General features: G+C 52.9%; 1 protein-coding gene across 2 annotated transcripts in view; it reads right to left on the reverse strand.

Moving 5' to 3' along the window:
• The window catches only part of RNF220 (ring finger protein 220), a 261,358-nt gene that overhangs the window by 45,433 nt on the left and 201,127 nt on the right, over nucleotides 1-14,798 (reverse strand). The gene's annotated exons all lie outside the window — the stretch shown is intronic.

Consider the following 14,798-nt stretch of genomic DNA (forward strand, 5'->3'; position numbering starts at 1 on the left):
CCTCCAGACTGCACTAGGTGCCTCCTCTGTGTTCCCATAGTTTCCTGTGTTACCTCTGGTCACACAGTGTTACAGTTGCCTATCATGTATCTGTCACTCTCTTTAGACTAAATTTCTTGTGGGCAGGGAATAACTTGTTTATTGCTATAGTCCCAGAAGATCCCCTGGAGAAGGGAATGGCAACCCACTTCAGTATTCTTGCCTGGAGAATCCCACGGACAGAGGAACCTGGAGGGCTACAAAGAGTCGGACATGACTGAGTGACTAACACTTTCGACTTTCAGTATTTTGCAGGGGGCGTAACCCAAAGTAAGACGATATTAGTAGTTTAAGTAGAAACAAATACATATTCCTTGAATGAATGAATAAATGGTTGTTGACCTTGCTAAATCCCCAGAAGACGCGGATGTTAGCTGGGAGATGTGGAGGTTTTATCTGGTTCCTTGCCTCTACCTTGCCCCTGGTCTGATCATCTATCTACTGTACACGATCTTCTTCACTTGCTCCTCTTCCTGCTATAGGGAAGACTCCCTCACAGCACCAGGTTGCTTACAGGTGACATATAAACTCAGGATCCACAGGGTTGACATGTTCATGCCCACACGCCCTTGCCATCTTCCCTTCCCTCTACTCTGCTGGCAGAAACCCAGATTGGTATTGCCCGCTCCATATGGCCTCCTGCCAGCTCCAGGTTCTTGTAAAACTGGAGCCTCGCTGATGCCCTGACCCCTATTGTGATGGATACTATTTACTGTCTATAGCAATGGAGGGGGCATGGCTCTTGGGGGGCCAGTAGCCAACATCTGCAAGACAGCCAGGTGGAGGTCAGCCTGTGGGTAGTTGAGGCTCACATGTGGGCTGGAGCTGGAGCTAAGGACTGTGGGCCAAGGCACAGTCAAGCTCACTAGTCGGGCATGGACCCTAAACCCTTGACCCCATGAGCCTTTGCTTCAGCCAAGAGCACTAGCCAGCCTGTTTAGAGGCTGTCGGGGCTTCAAGGGTCACAGCTATTTCATACCACTGAACTTGGCTGCCCCAGACACAACTGCAGCCTCTCTCCTCTTAGCTAACTTCCCCTTGTCCCTTAGCTAATGACTTCCAGACAGTGCCCTGTGCTGGGCCAGGCCTGTGGTGGGTGGGGCAGGTGGGCCTCCCAGAGTTCCCTGGGATTAGGCTTTATTATAAACTGCAGAAAAGGGCCCAGTTCAGGAAAACATCCACATATGGACATGCACAAATATCCTCTCAAATGTCTGGACACACACATGCGCGCGTGAGCACTGGCACACCCAGGTGCTCAGACAAGTGTGGGTATTTGTTCCCATCTAGACAAATGCATGTGAGCACAGGCATACATGCAAGCGTAGACTGAGTCCACCCGGACACTCCCTGGCATGTCCACACATTTCACTCCCCTCCAGCATCTTCCTTGCCATGAAGCCAAAATGTTAGGACTGGACTGTGTAAAGCAAAGTAAATCCAAGTGTGCTTTACCCCCTGCTGGCTCTGACTAAGGGCTTATAAAAATGAAGTGGGAACCTCCACAGCTGTGGGCAGTAAATCCTGAACCGCCAAGGAGGCCAGTGTTACCTGCTTTCTCAGCTCACGGGGGGACGTTGGGGCACTGATTACAAGTGCCTGCAGGGTGGGACGGGCAGCGGGCCAGCTGCTTGGCCTCGGGCACTGCCTGCTAGCCCAGCCCCGGCCAGCTGTCTCCTACAGACCTGCGGGGTGCAGAGACCCAGAGCCCTGGTGGGGGCGGGGTGGAGGTATGCAAGGGCCAAGAGAGGAAGAGAAGTAGAGGAGAAGGGCTGGGGTGGGCAGAGTGAGCAAGACAGCCACGTGCTGCTAAGGCTGAGGGGAGCCCTCGCATCTGGAGATCAATTAGCATCAATTACTGACTTCATTTAATTGTCGTCCAAGATGAATTTGTCATTTTTAGCTGGAAATTAATGGGAGACCTTCACCTCTCCCTGGCAGCAGCCGCAGAGCCAACAGCGGTCACCTCAGCCTCCTAGGAGCCTTGAATCCTGCTTGGGGTTGGGGCCAGGAGCGGGCAAGCAGCAGCGGGGCTTCTGCTCCCTGGGCAAGCTCTGGCCTGCCCCTGCAGCCCAGTCAGCCTGGCCCACTGCAGCCCAGGGCCACGGTGGGGGCCGCGGGGCCTGCGGAGCAGTCCTTTGCAGCCTCTGTCTTCGGCCAGAAATTAATTTGCTGGGCTGAGCATGTTTACCTTTTCCCAGCAAAGGCGAGACAGTAAACAGCGGACCGGCGGCTGAAATTGAATTGATAACTGCATCAACGTGCCAGATAACGCCTAAAATAATACGCCGATAAGGAAATTCGATTTGATTTGCTGCTGCGCATCAGATTGGCCCCATCTGTAGCTGCCTGTAATCATTTTCAATTGCGTTGGGAAACCTTATTTGTCCTTAAATATTTCTGTCATTTTTCATTGCTGGCGACAGATCCTTGGGCAGGTGGCAGGGGTGCGCTGCCTCTGTGGGCGCGGGGCGGCGGCCCGAGGAGGAGGGGTGGCGCGGACTTGCGCGGAAGAGGCAGGGAGCGGGCAGCCGGGCGGTGACAGCTGTTCCTCCAATCAATCACACTGTCGACAGGGAGGGACGACTGGCTGGCAGAAATTGAGTTTGCCTCACAGGGGACGATTGAGCAAATTAATAGCCCATTAGCCAAGCAGTGACCTGAGAAATGAAGGTGCAGGGGTTCCTGCTCACTCAGGCCGGCTGGGGTGGGGCAGGGCAGGAGGAGGGTTTGGGGAGGAGAGAACTGGGGAGGAGGTGTGGGAAGAGGAGGGAAGGATTCGAGGATGGGATGGGAGAACAGATGGGCAGGACATGGACTGCGGAGTGGATGGTGCCAGAGGGGTGATGTCAAGTCAGGGAGATGGGCGAGGGACGCAGAGGGTCCTAGGAGAGATGCTGGGAAGAGAGGGGTCAGAGCGGGCTCTTGACGATGTTCCTACCATGCCCTCTGGGACCTAGTACCTTGGCAGTAAGGTACTCTTCCCTTTCCTGGAAACATCACTTATATTCCCTGGTGACATCACTTCCCTGTGTCCTCTCCAACTCCAGGTTCCTCAGGCCAGGAGGTGGGGTCAGTGTCTCGCTTAGTGCCCACTGCTGCTTTCAGACCACTGATTCTCCACCCAGTGGACCCTGAGGGAAGGTACCACCCTGCATCCCTCATCGCTCTTATCCGCCTTCTCCATATCTGCCTAGGACTTTGACACTCACCTGTCACCCAGGTGACACCTGCCCTGATCTTGTCAGCTCCTGTTGTTTTTTCCTGTATTCCACATCCTCCTGGAGGACCTTGCCAACAACCAAAATTGTTCTGTGAAAGAACTCCCTCGCCCCAAGCCCTCTCATGGCCTTGGACCCTCTCTCTCTTCCTCTTATCTCCCCAGACCACTTACTCAGGGCTTCTAGCCTGGACCCCAGGGAGCGTCACTTCAACACCCTCTTGCCAACATACTCAACCTCCTTGTTGCCTCTGCCTTCTCCACAACCCAGCTATTCTCCTCTCTGCCTCAGACACACAGGCGGCTAAACGCAGCTGGGGAGAATCACAAAACCACGCAGAGATGTGCCAATAAAAATTCACAGTTTCCAATCTCAGCACTGCTAAGCAATCCTTTTCCATGCCCTTGGTCAGCTCTGTCTCTCCTTTTCCACAGAGACAATCCAATAATGTTTTATTATTTTGAGTCCCCCTCCCCACCTTCTGTCCCTCTGTCTTACTAGGTGGTCTTACTGCCTATTTCACCTAGAAATTTGAAGTCCTTGGGCATGAATTCTCTCAACTTCCAGACCCAAAATGCACTTCTTTATTTCCTTTCAGTTTCAGTGCAAGAGGTATTCACCCTCCTGTTTTTGCTTAATCTCTTTTCCTGGACTGAGAATCCCATTCCCTGGGGAAGCTGTCCTGTTCTCCTTTCTCTCCCGCGTCCTCCCCCATCCCTTCTCATGCTTCCCTCCATCAGCACATACACCCTGTCTCCCCCATTACAACAATATCAGCAGCATCCTCCCATCTCTTCCATATGGTCTCTTGTAGCTAATGCCCTTTCTTTCCACTTTCCTTTTCACCTAAGATGCTCCGACACTCCTTTCTCTCCCAAACACTTCTGAACTCATGGCAGTCTGATTTTCACCCCTACCACCCTACTCTCAATCAATCTGTTCTCAGTCAGATAAATCCTCGATGGTCATCATTTGCCAAATATGATGGAACTGCAGCTATATCCATTCATTAATTTGATAAACAGGTATTGTCTTCCATGTGTTAGGCGTTACACCAAGGTCTAAGGAAACCATGAAATCTGTGTCTTTATGGAGCTTGCAAGCAGGAAGCATGCAATAAACGAATTATACAAATACTGTAACATGGAAGTTGTGTCAAAGAGAGGTGACCAGAGTCCTGCCTATAACATGGAGATTTGCCCTGCTCAGAGGAATCCAGAAAGGTTTCTCGGAGGAACTGACACAAGCTGAGATGTGATGGATAAGTAGGAGTTGAATGGATGAGGAGGGAGGGAAGTGATAACACTGATCAAATGCTTTCTCCGTGCCAAGCACTGTAGTATTCCTCCCTTCCTTTTATAAATGAGGACACAGAGGTGTAAGAAGTTCTGTAACTTGCCATGGGTGCCTGGTGAGTGGTGGTGCTGGACTTCCCACTCAGGCAGGGCCATAGTGGAGCCCATGCTCTCCACCACGCTCCTTCTCCTGACGTTAGCTGTCATCCTCACCATCATCTGCTTCTCTCCCTGCACTCTGCATGATCGCTACTGTGGCTCCGTTTCCGCCGTTCGTACCTCCAGTCCTGACCTGTACATATCACTGTGGACCAGGTTCTCTACTTGGATGTCCCACAGGCTCTTCAGCCTCCACGTGCCTGAAACGAGACTGATCTTCCTCTAGACCCGCTCTCCTGCTTTTTCAATTTCAGGGTATGGCACCACTACCCACCGAACTCCCTCCATCGGCAGTCTAGACTCTTACCCTTGACTCAGGCTCCTACATCCAATAAATCAGCATCGTAGCTGTTTTCACCTCCTGAGTGCCCTCACACCATCTTCTTTTCTCCGTTGGCCTCGTTCAGACATCATCTCCAGTCTACTCTTATATTTCCTAATGCATCTCTCTCCCCTCTAATCCATTTCTATCTCTACAGCTGGAAGGATATTCCTAAAACACAAATCAGATCCTATCATTCAGCTAGTTAAGATCCTTCTGTGGCTCTCAAAGCCCACAGCATAAATCCTGAACTCCTTATCAGACAGTCTCTCTCCAGTCTCATATCCCCTCCAGCAACGCTGTGTGCTACGGCTGGGCAAGACCTAGCTCTCCACTTATTATTCTCACTGCCAATAATGCCCACAACATCCGTCTCCGCACGGGCAACTTGTAACTCCTATTAAGATCACACTCAGACAATACGTCCTTTCGGAAGCTTTCACTGACAGGGAACTCCTCTTCTTCATGCTATATGTCTACACCTCTACTGAGAGTTGGATTATAAAGAAAGCTGAGCGCCAAATAATTGATGCTTTTGAACTGTGGTGTTGGAGAAGACTCTTGAGAGTCCCTTGGACTGCAAGGAGATCCAACCAGTCCATCCTAAAGGAGATCAGTCCTGGGTGTTCATTGGAAGGACTGATGTTGAAGCTCAAACTCCAATACTTTGGCCACCTGGTCACTTCACTTTGGTCAGCAAAGAGCTGACTTATTTGAAAAGACCCTGATACTGGGAAAGATTGGGGGCGGGAGGGCACGGGGACGACAGAGGATGAGATGGTTGGATGGCATCACCGACTCAATGGACATGAGTATGGATAAACTCTGGGAGTTGGTGATGGACAGGGAGGCCTGGAGTGCTGCAGTTCACGGGGTCACAAAGAGTCAGACACAACTGAGTGACTGAACTGAATTGAACACCTCTATTAGGGCACACATCGGATAATATTGCAACTGTCTGTTTATTCATCTGTCTCCCCTGGTAGACCTTGAGCTTTTTGAGGGCAGGGAAGTTTTCTGACATCCTGGTACACTCAGGACCCTGAAGAGGGTCTGGTACAGAGTGGTAATGACTGTTGAATGATTCAGTGACTAAGTTAATGCAAGAGGACTTGAAGGGACAGCAGGGGAATGTCCGGAGGGGAGGAAAAGATGGGGTGGGTGGGGGTGAGAGAGGATGAAAGAGGGGAAGGGAGGCAATCGAGGTAATGCTGAAGATTCTTTCTGCTTAAATAAAGCCTGGCTTCATGGCCAAAGAGAAGCAGAGGCTGCAAGGGTTTCAGAAGGCAGAGGCTCCATAACTGCTGTCCCAGAAAAATACCAAGTGTTCGTAGACTTAGTGGGAAGAGGGTAGGCAGTAGCTACACAAACCAGCCAGCCAGTGAAATCCCATGTCTAGAAATACCGACAGACAGACACCCTCACTGGGACAGGCAGATACCTGGTGCTTCCCCATCACGGAGTCCTCTGCAGCCCCTGTGCTGGCCCACCACCCGACCCGGAACCCTGCTGCTCTCTCTCTCTCAGCAATTTCCCTACCCAAGAAAGCTCTAAGGGTTTCAATTACCGGCGCGTGGGATTTAGTGCCCTGGGCTTCTCTGACTGGAGGAGATTTATTTGAAGGTTTAGTGTCGTGGAGAATTCACGTCTTCACTCCCAGGAGCCCAGCTTCCGTCCTGAGCCCCTAAATCAGGAACCAAGATGGGCTATTGTCACTTACCGCATTAGCCTCGTTAGCGGACCAGGAGGGGTGATTAATAGCAATGCACACACAGCCATCCTGCTCGCTGGCCGCTCTGCCGCTGTGCGTGACCTGGGGAGGGGGTGGGGAGGGGCTGAGCCCGCTCCAGGATAACTAAGGAGACTGGGCTAGAGCCCCCGCTCCAGCCAGGCAGGGCAGCCCCTGTGGTCCTTCTAGATCTGAGGATGGTTCAAAGCAAACTTCGCCAGAGAGAGCCCAGCCGGAAACCTCTGGGCCTGACTCCTGGAAGAGGACAGAGGGTGGGAGGGTGTGTGAGGGAGAGAGAAAGGGGTGGGGATGTTTATTATCTGGGCTTCTCTGGTGGCTCAGACGGTAAAGAATCCACCTGCAATGTGGGAGGCCTGGGTTCAATCCCTGGGTTGGGAAGATCCCCTGGAGGAGGCCGTGGCAACCCACTCCAGTATTCTTGCCTGGAGAATCCCCAGTGAACAGAGGAGCCTCTTGGGCTACAGTCCATGGGGTCACAAAGAGCTGGACTTGACTGAGAGACTAGGCACAGCACACACGTTCATTTCAGTTCCCAAGCGCTCTCTGAGTGCTTATGACAGGGGCCAGTATGCATGGGACAAGGGCACACAGAGAGAGGGAGGTGTAGGGAGGGGGTGAATGATGGCAGTTTCTATGAGAGTAGGAGTGAGACAGAGGGGTGTACCTCTGTCATGAGACAGAGAGGAATATGTGTGCGAGAGGGAATGTGTTTCTAAGGAGAGAGATGGTGGGAGAGAGAAGAGTGGTTGTATGTTTTCTTCTTTCTTTTGTCTCCGCAAATTCTCCCCTCCATACACCTTCCCCTCAGACTTCTTGGAGTCAGGCTCAATTGGGTGTGGATTTCAGTTTGGGATAATTCATGCATTTATTTATCTGTTCATTCACCAAGTTGTTACTGAGCATCTAGTAGCTTTTACCTTTCTGTGCCTTTTTCTTACCTGTGAAACGGAGACTAAGAGAGTGTTTATGATACTCAGTGATGTAATTTATTTAAAAAATCTTGTGAGCACACAGAATTAGGAGCCAGGTGTGTCCTGGCACCATACCTGGCAGGAGGGGTCAAGAAATGGTAGTTAAAGAGCTGAGGCTCTTCTGCCAAACCTGTCTCCCTCTCTCCTCTCTTTCCATCTCTCTTCTCTCTCTCTCTCGCTCCCCATTGCCCTCTCTCAATCACAGCTGAGCCATAGTATTAATTATTAGAACCAATTGACTGTTTAGACTCTGATGTTTTAACTAATCACCACTAATGCAGACACTGGTGGGTAATCACAATCATTTAGTTCTCAGGCAAACCCCTTCTCAGAGCTGAGAGCAAACTGGAGTGGGGCGGTCCAACAGTGACAGGCCTGGGAATGATGGGGTGGGGATGACTACTGCCCAGAAGGAGGCCCCTTTCTCGACCCTGGTGGCCCTGGGCCCTCGAGGGGGCCCTCTGAACCAGCCTGGTCCCCTGGGCCAAGTTAGCCGAGCCCTGTCCTGGAGGTGGGTTGGCTTCCTTCCCTATCCCCTTACTCCTCTGCCCTTTGGCGTTCGTCTCCCACTTTGACCTAGAATTCTGTTGTGTGAATCTCCTCCAGTACCCACAACCCTGGACCAGAAATATTCCAGCAAGGCCCCTTTTCTGAGTTGCTGTTCAATTGTAGCTCCTAATAGCCGGCTTCTAGGAAGAGTCCTTTAGACATAGGTTCAAGTTCCTCTGGGGCATCAGAGGATGCTGACTGGGGTGGAACCCTATCCCTTTTGGTTGAAGACCTAAGAGAGCAGACAAACATGTTCTGTGTCATTGAGTGTGGGGAGAATGCCAAGGCTGTGATGTGATCTGAGATCTGTATGCCTGAGGACACCAACGCACCTGTACTGCCTTCTTCACCTGCAGGCCCCAGAGCCCCACCTATACACAGCCCTGCTCCGCCCTGAGGCCCTGGCTCATCCTACACCTGCTCCAGACTTGCTGGGGAAGCCAGACCCCTAGAACTTCAGGGTGGAGGCCAGGCAGGGCAGGACCATAGCGCCCAGATGTCCTGGAGGGGGTGGCCTAGATGCCCATGGCCAGTAGGTGTCGCTGTGGCTCCAGCACTGGGAGGGGGTGTCAGGCAGGGGGCTCTGGAACAGGCCTAGGGGTCGGGGGTCCTTTGACTTTTCCCACCCCTACCTCAGGCCTTCCTCCTAGGAAAGCTTCCCCACTGCTTCTCAAACTGGAAGGTGTCTGTGGAACACTTGGGAGTTCATGTTAAAATGTAAATTCTCATTCCATATCTCTGGAGCCTGTCCCAGGATTTTGCATTTCTACAGAGGTGATGAAGCTGATGCTGCTAATCTGTGGACCACCCTTTAAGGAGGAAGATCCTAATCTCCCTGGCTCCCTAGTCAGGGGATACTGACTCTGCTCCTTTCCAAAGCCAATGCTCACCCTCATTCCTATTTCCTCAGTAAAGCTCCCAGTTGTTCAGTTGCTAAGTCATGTCCAGCTCTTTGTGACCCCATGGACTGCAGCATGCCAGGCTTTCCTGTCGTCCACCATCTCCTGGAGTTTGCTCAAACTCGTGTCCATTGGGTCGGTGATGCCATCCAACCATCTCATCCTCTGTCGCCCCTTACTCCTCCTGCCTTCAATTTTTCCCAGCATCAGGATCTTTTCCAATGAGTCATCTCTTCGCATCAGGGGGCCAAAGCTCCCAGACCAGAGGCCAAAGGTGACTATTAGGATCCCCCTGCTTTTTTTGGATGATGGGTTCAGCTGGATGGCATGAAGTAGGTTTCTAGGGAAACTCTGAAACAAAACTTAAGCCCAATCCTCTGAGTCAACTGAGCTCAAATCCTAAACTTCAGTCTAAATTGGAATCATTCCTAATTTCCCCACATCACCCCAGTTCCCACCTTCAGAGCTAAATCTCACTGTCAACCTCAGCCCAGTTCTTGTGCCCCCTGAAGTCCAGCACTTATGCTATCCCTTGCTTCAGTCTTGTCCCAAGACTGAATGTCCTCTTGGCCTCTCCGATGACCTCCAGGTCCTCTGCTGTACTTTTCTCTAGATACTGGCCTGAGCCAGGTCAGCGGGGCATTAGGATCTGGGGACATGCGCCTCCATCAGGCTCGTTCAGGCCTCAGCAATGCTCAGGCATGTGCCCTAGGCAGAGAGGAAAAGCAACTCAGCAGTCCATTTGAGAACAGACATCCCTCACTCTCCCTGGAAGGCCCCTTGCTGCTGGGGAAACGTGTTTTACCCCATGTCTTCTGCTCTAAGGACTCCAATTCCTGGATGTAGGGTAGGTAGGGAGGACCTTCTTGCACTAGCCCAGCCCCGACTGCAGGTGAACAGGGAGGATGCGTGTACGTGTGCGTGTGAGTGTGTGGGGTGAAATGAAGAGAGTGGTGAGTGGTGGGGTAGGCAGACAAAGCACCGTCTAGGACTTCTCTGCTAAATCAAGGTTTCTTTAAGGAACTTTCCTCTCCCCAGGCCCCATCTACGCTTGGGCCCTCCTGGGTACTCCAGAAGCGGGTTCTTGAAGGGGTGGTAGTTACCTGACATGGATCAAAGAATTTACCCCTTTCAAGTCTGACATGTTGTGATTTTTAAAATAGGAATGCAATTTTGTTTTTTTTAAAGCTGTGCTGCCAGGCTTATGAGTTCTTAGTTCCCCAACCAGGGATCCACCTGGACTTCTGGCAGCGAAAGTGCGGAGTCCTTGAGACAGGGAAAGGTAAAAGTATTTGTCTGTTGCTAGTAAGCTTAAAAGTGAAACTTTTGGTTCCTATAGTCCAGTGCTGTGTTCTGTTGACTACACTAAAAACATCTGGCCAAAGTCATCCATGTGTGTGCGCTTCAGTCGTATCTCTTTGCCACCCCATGGACAGTAGCCCACCAGGCTCCTCTGTCCATGGGATTCTCCAGGCAAGAATACTGGAGTGGGTTGCGATGCCCTTCTCCAGAGGATCTTCCCAATCCAGGGATTGAAGCTGCGTCTCTTATGTCTCCTGCATTGGCCAGTGGCTTCTTTACTGCTCAGGAGGCAAAAACTGACCAGGCAAGATGATAGGTCCAGTGGTCCCCTGCCTGCTGCTAGGGCTAATGCATGGGAAGGAATAGGGAAAGGGGCTCGCCTCGCTTTGTTGAACTGTGGGAATGGATGTGGGGGTCTGCAGAGGGGGAGGAGACTGGGTAGGCTCTGTTCCTGAGTCTGTTTTGTGGGTTCCTTCTGGGCTTCCGTGACCCGGAGGGACAGCCAAAGGACACTTACCACGGCAGCTCTGGACCCAGTGCCCCCACCAGAAACACCTCCTCTCCCCTCACACCTGGGGCCTCCTCATCTCTTTTCACATCGGCATCCCTGTGTACCTGCGCTCTCTGCCTTCTGTCCTGGTGGCTCAGTCGTAGGGAGAATCCCAGGGCCAGGGCTGGACTGAAGGTAGGCAGCGAGAGTGAGGAAGGAGGCTGGGAAGGTGGCACGTGAGTTCTGGGATCAGGATCAGGCAGAGCTGGTCTTGAAACCCAGCTGACGCTAGTGGCCGCGCATGCACACTTTGGTACCTTGATCTGAATCTTCATTTCCTCATTCCTAGAGACTGATGATGATAACACAGGCCCCCCAGGTTGCTTTAACAAGTGAATGAGACGAGTGGGCAGAGCCTGAAGCCCAGAGACTGGCAGGTCTCGGCATGTCTTTCTGCCCTGCCTGGGAGCATCTGCGGGCATGGGAGAGCCCGGGGACGAGGCTGAACACCTGGGAGCCTTGGGAGGTTCTAGAGCCCCTCCTTCTGTGCAGGCCTGGCTCTCCCCCAGGAATAGTGGTCAGTGGTCATCAGGACAACACAGGCCAGTGTCACGAAGGAGGCAGCTGCATGGGGGGTTGGGCTGGAGGTTCTGTGCAAAAAGGGCCAGAGACAGCAGGGCAGCTGGGCGGCCTAGGCAGGCACAGCCTGTTACCAGCCACGCCACGGGCCGCTGAGCCCTGCCACCACCAGCACGCCCTGCAAAAAGTCACAGGCCAGGGCTCCATGTGACAGTTGGTTCTGATTGTGGAGCGGGGCTGAGGGAGGACCTGGGTGAACGCTGCCTCGGCTCAGGCTGGGATGCTCCAGGGAGTCTGCCCTCTGCCCTCTTTCCTTCTGTCCATTGGTCTGTCCCTTCCTTTCTCTTTCTTTCCTTTCATTTTTAACATGTTTGGGAGCCAGTGCTCTGGGGGTTGTGGTGAGAAGTGCGGCTCTGCCTCCACAGCTCTGAGGCTGGGCACAGAAGAGGCTGAAGGGAGAACAGCTAAGGAGGAGAGTGCGGTCATGGCGTGGAGGAGGGGAGGGCTTCCTGGAGGAGGGGGCGCTGGAGGTCTGGCGTGTGGGATGGCAAGAGAAGGAAGGGTGGAGCCATGACCAAGACAGAGGCTGAGAGACAGCCCAGCAGGGCCAGTGTGTGTGGCTGGAGTAGAAGGAGAATGGAGGGAATATTGAGGTCTGGGAGATAAAGGTCATTGGTGGTTTCCCTGGGCCTTCGTTCTGTAGGCATTAAGGGCTTAAGGTGACTTCCCTGGTGGCTCAGACAGTAAAAGCGTCTGCTTACAATGTGGCAGAGCTGGGTTCGATCCCTGAGTTGGGAAGATCCCCTGGAGAAGGAAATGGCAACCCACTCCAGTATTCTTGCCTGGAAAAATCCCATGGACGGAGAAGCCTACAGTCCATGGGATCGCAGAGTCGGACACGACTGAGCGACTTCACTTTCACTTTAGTTTCAGGGGCTAAGGGTGCAGCAGGGGTGACACGGCCTTGCCTTGTGAGAGCTGGGAGGACTTACAGACCCCTCCTTATTACTGGCCCCTCTCGGTGCTTGCACAGGGAACGGAGGCTGGTGACAAGAACAGTCCTTTGTGGAAGGCCATGTCTTGGCCGTGTCTGTCACCACGCTGAGCGCCAGGCCTGGCCCAGCACGAAGCAGCCTGAGCCTCGTGCTCTAGTGAGGGAGCTGGAATCATTACTCCCATTTCACTGACAGGGAAACCGAGACTCAGAGGCATCAAGCGAGATACAGGAAGCCCCACCACCAGCATGCCATGCAGCGGGGAGCTGAAGAGCCCAGTTCCCAGCCAGGCCTGAGGGGCACTCTGGTAGAGACCACTGCATGTCCGGCCAGCCCCACCGCGCCGTGTCTCACTGGCACACCAACGCTCTGGCCACACAGAGTTCTTTCTGTTCTCAAGCGGGCCATTTCCTCTCCCCTTTGGGTTTTACACATGTTGTTCCCTCCTTCCTTTCAGAGTTCAGCTTCAAGGTGAGCTCTTCTAGAAGCAGTGCTGTGCGAACCTTTGGACTCCATGTCCCCACAGCCTCCAGCCTCCCTTGTCACACTGCAGTTACACCTCACTGGTCTACTTTCTCAACAGGCCTGGCACAGTGAATGATGTCAGTTGAATGACTGAGCAGGGAGGGTGGCTAATGCTGGTCCCAGCCTTCCTATTCCCTGCCTCTGGGGTCAGCAGTATCCTCTCCCCACGGCCTCCTGAGCTAGCAGTACTGGGAAAGGGGCTGGGCTGCAAGAACAGAGTTGGTGCTGAGTATGGCCCTGGGTCTGCTGGGAGCAAGCCTTCCGGAGGGGGCTGGTGGAGAAAGCAGAGACTCACTCAAGTTCAAGTTCAGTGCAAGATCTGGCCTAAAGCCGTAATTCTTCTGGGTCATGGTGGAAGGCCCCATAGGGTTGGGTGAGCACCGAGAAAAAGTAGGGCTCCTAGGTGCTCCACTAAAGGTTGGGATGAGGCATTTGAGAGGCAAAACCTGAAGGATGGGGGATACACAACTTCACGGAGAGCAGAGGATGGTAAGCGTGGGAGCAGGGGGGCGGGGGGAGCAAAGATGGACAGAGGGAGGGACTCAGTCCCTACCTAGACTCCTTGCCCAGCAGGCCCTGGGCTGCTCACCCCACCCAGGCCATGTATGGGTGATTGCCTGGGGGGGCTGGCCCTCCGGATGTGAAGTGTGGGATGTCATCCACTGCCTAAGGGTCCTGGCACCAGGTGCCTGCTTCCCAGCTCAGGGCTTCCCAGAGAAAATGTATTTTCTGAGAACCGTGCCCTACTGTGGGGGCCAGCACCCTCATGGTCACATAGCCACACACATCTGCCCCATTATGCTTGGTTCAACTCTGTTCTCATACCTGGTTTTGCCTTGGGCCTATGACCTTCACCCACTTTTCCTACAACATTCTGCCTCCCAACTTGCACCCGGGTGCGCAGCCTGCCCACCTATCCTTGCAGCCTTAACTTAAACCAACTGACTGTGGACACCCCTTTTCCCTGCACTGTACTCCCACCAGACCAGAAGCCCCCTGAGTGAGGGGTCTCATCTTAGAATCAACTTGTTCTTTGTAGTTCCCAGTGTGGATGTTGTTTTTAACATATCTTCCTTAAACCTGTGTCAGAAAAGAGGAGGCAGCAATCCTTCCATCAGTGACTCTTGGGAAATGTAAATGAGATGAAGGTTGACAGACCTACACCTTTAGGAGGTGGATATTCTTGTTATCTGTATTTCACAGATAAGCACACTGGGGCTCAGAGAAGCTTGATGACTTGTCCAAGGTCACACAGCAGGGAATGGAAGGGCTGCGATTTGAATGAATGCTGCTCTCACGGTTCCACTCTCCAACTTTGGGGAATGTGTGGTTTGGTTGGAGGTAGGGATATGGAAGTCATGTTGTAGAGTCAGGAAAGGATTCTTTCCTGGGTTTAGAGTTAACTTGAAGCAGACAGCCTGGCAGGATGTCAGAAAGGAGAAATGGTGGGAAGAGGCATGTCTGAAGTCAGGGGACTCTTGGGGAGAAGACATGGCTTTGTCCTCGCCTGATGCATTCTGGGAGAGGAAGCAGCCTCAGGCACAGGAAAGGCAGTGTGAGGGCTGGTAGAGAAGTGCATGGTGGCGAGGGAGGCCTGAGATCACAGGGTCTGAAGGTGGGAGAGCCATGGGAGATGGGTGGCAGAGGTGACTCCATGGAACCCCTCTACTCTTCACACCCTGGTCCCCAAGGCAGGGATGGA

This window comes from Capricornis sumatraensis, chromosome 2, assembly GCF_032405125.1.
Source record: "Capricornis sumatraensis isolate serow.1 chromosome 2, serow.2, whole genome shotgun sequence".
Classification (NCBI taxonomy): Eukaryota; Metazoa; Chordata; class Mammalia; order Artiodactyla; family Bovidae; genus Capricornis; species Capricornis sumatraensis.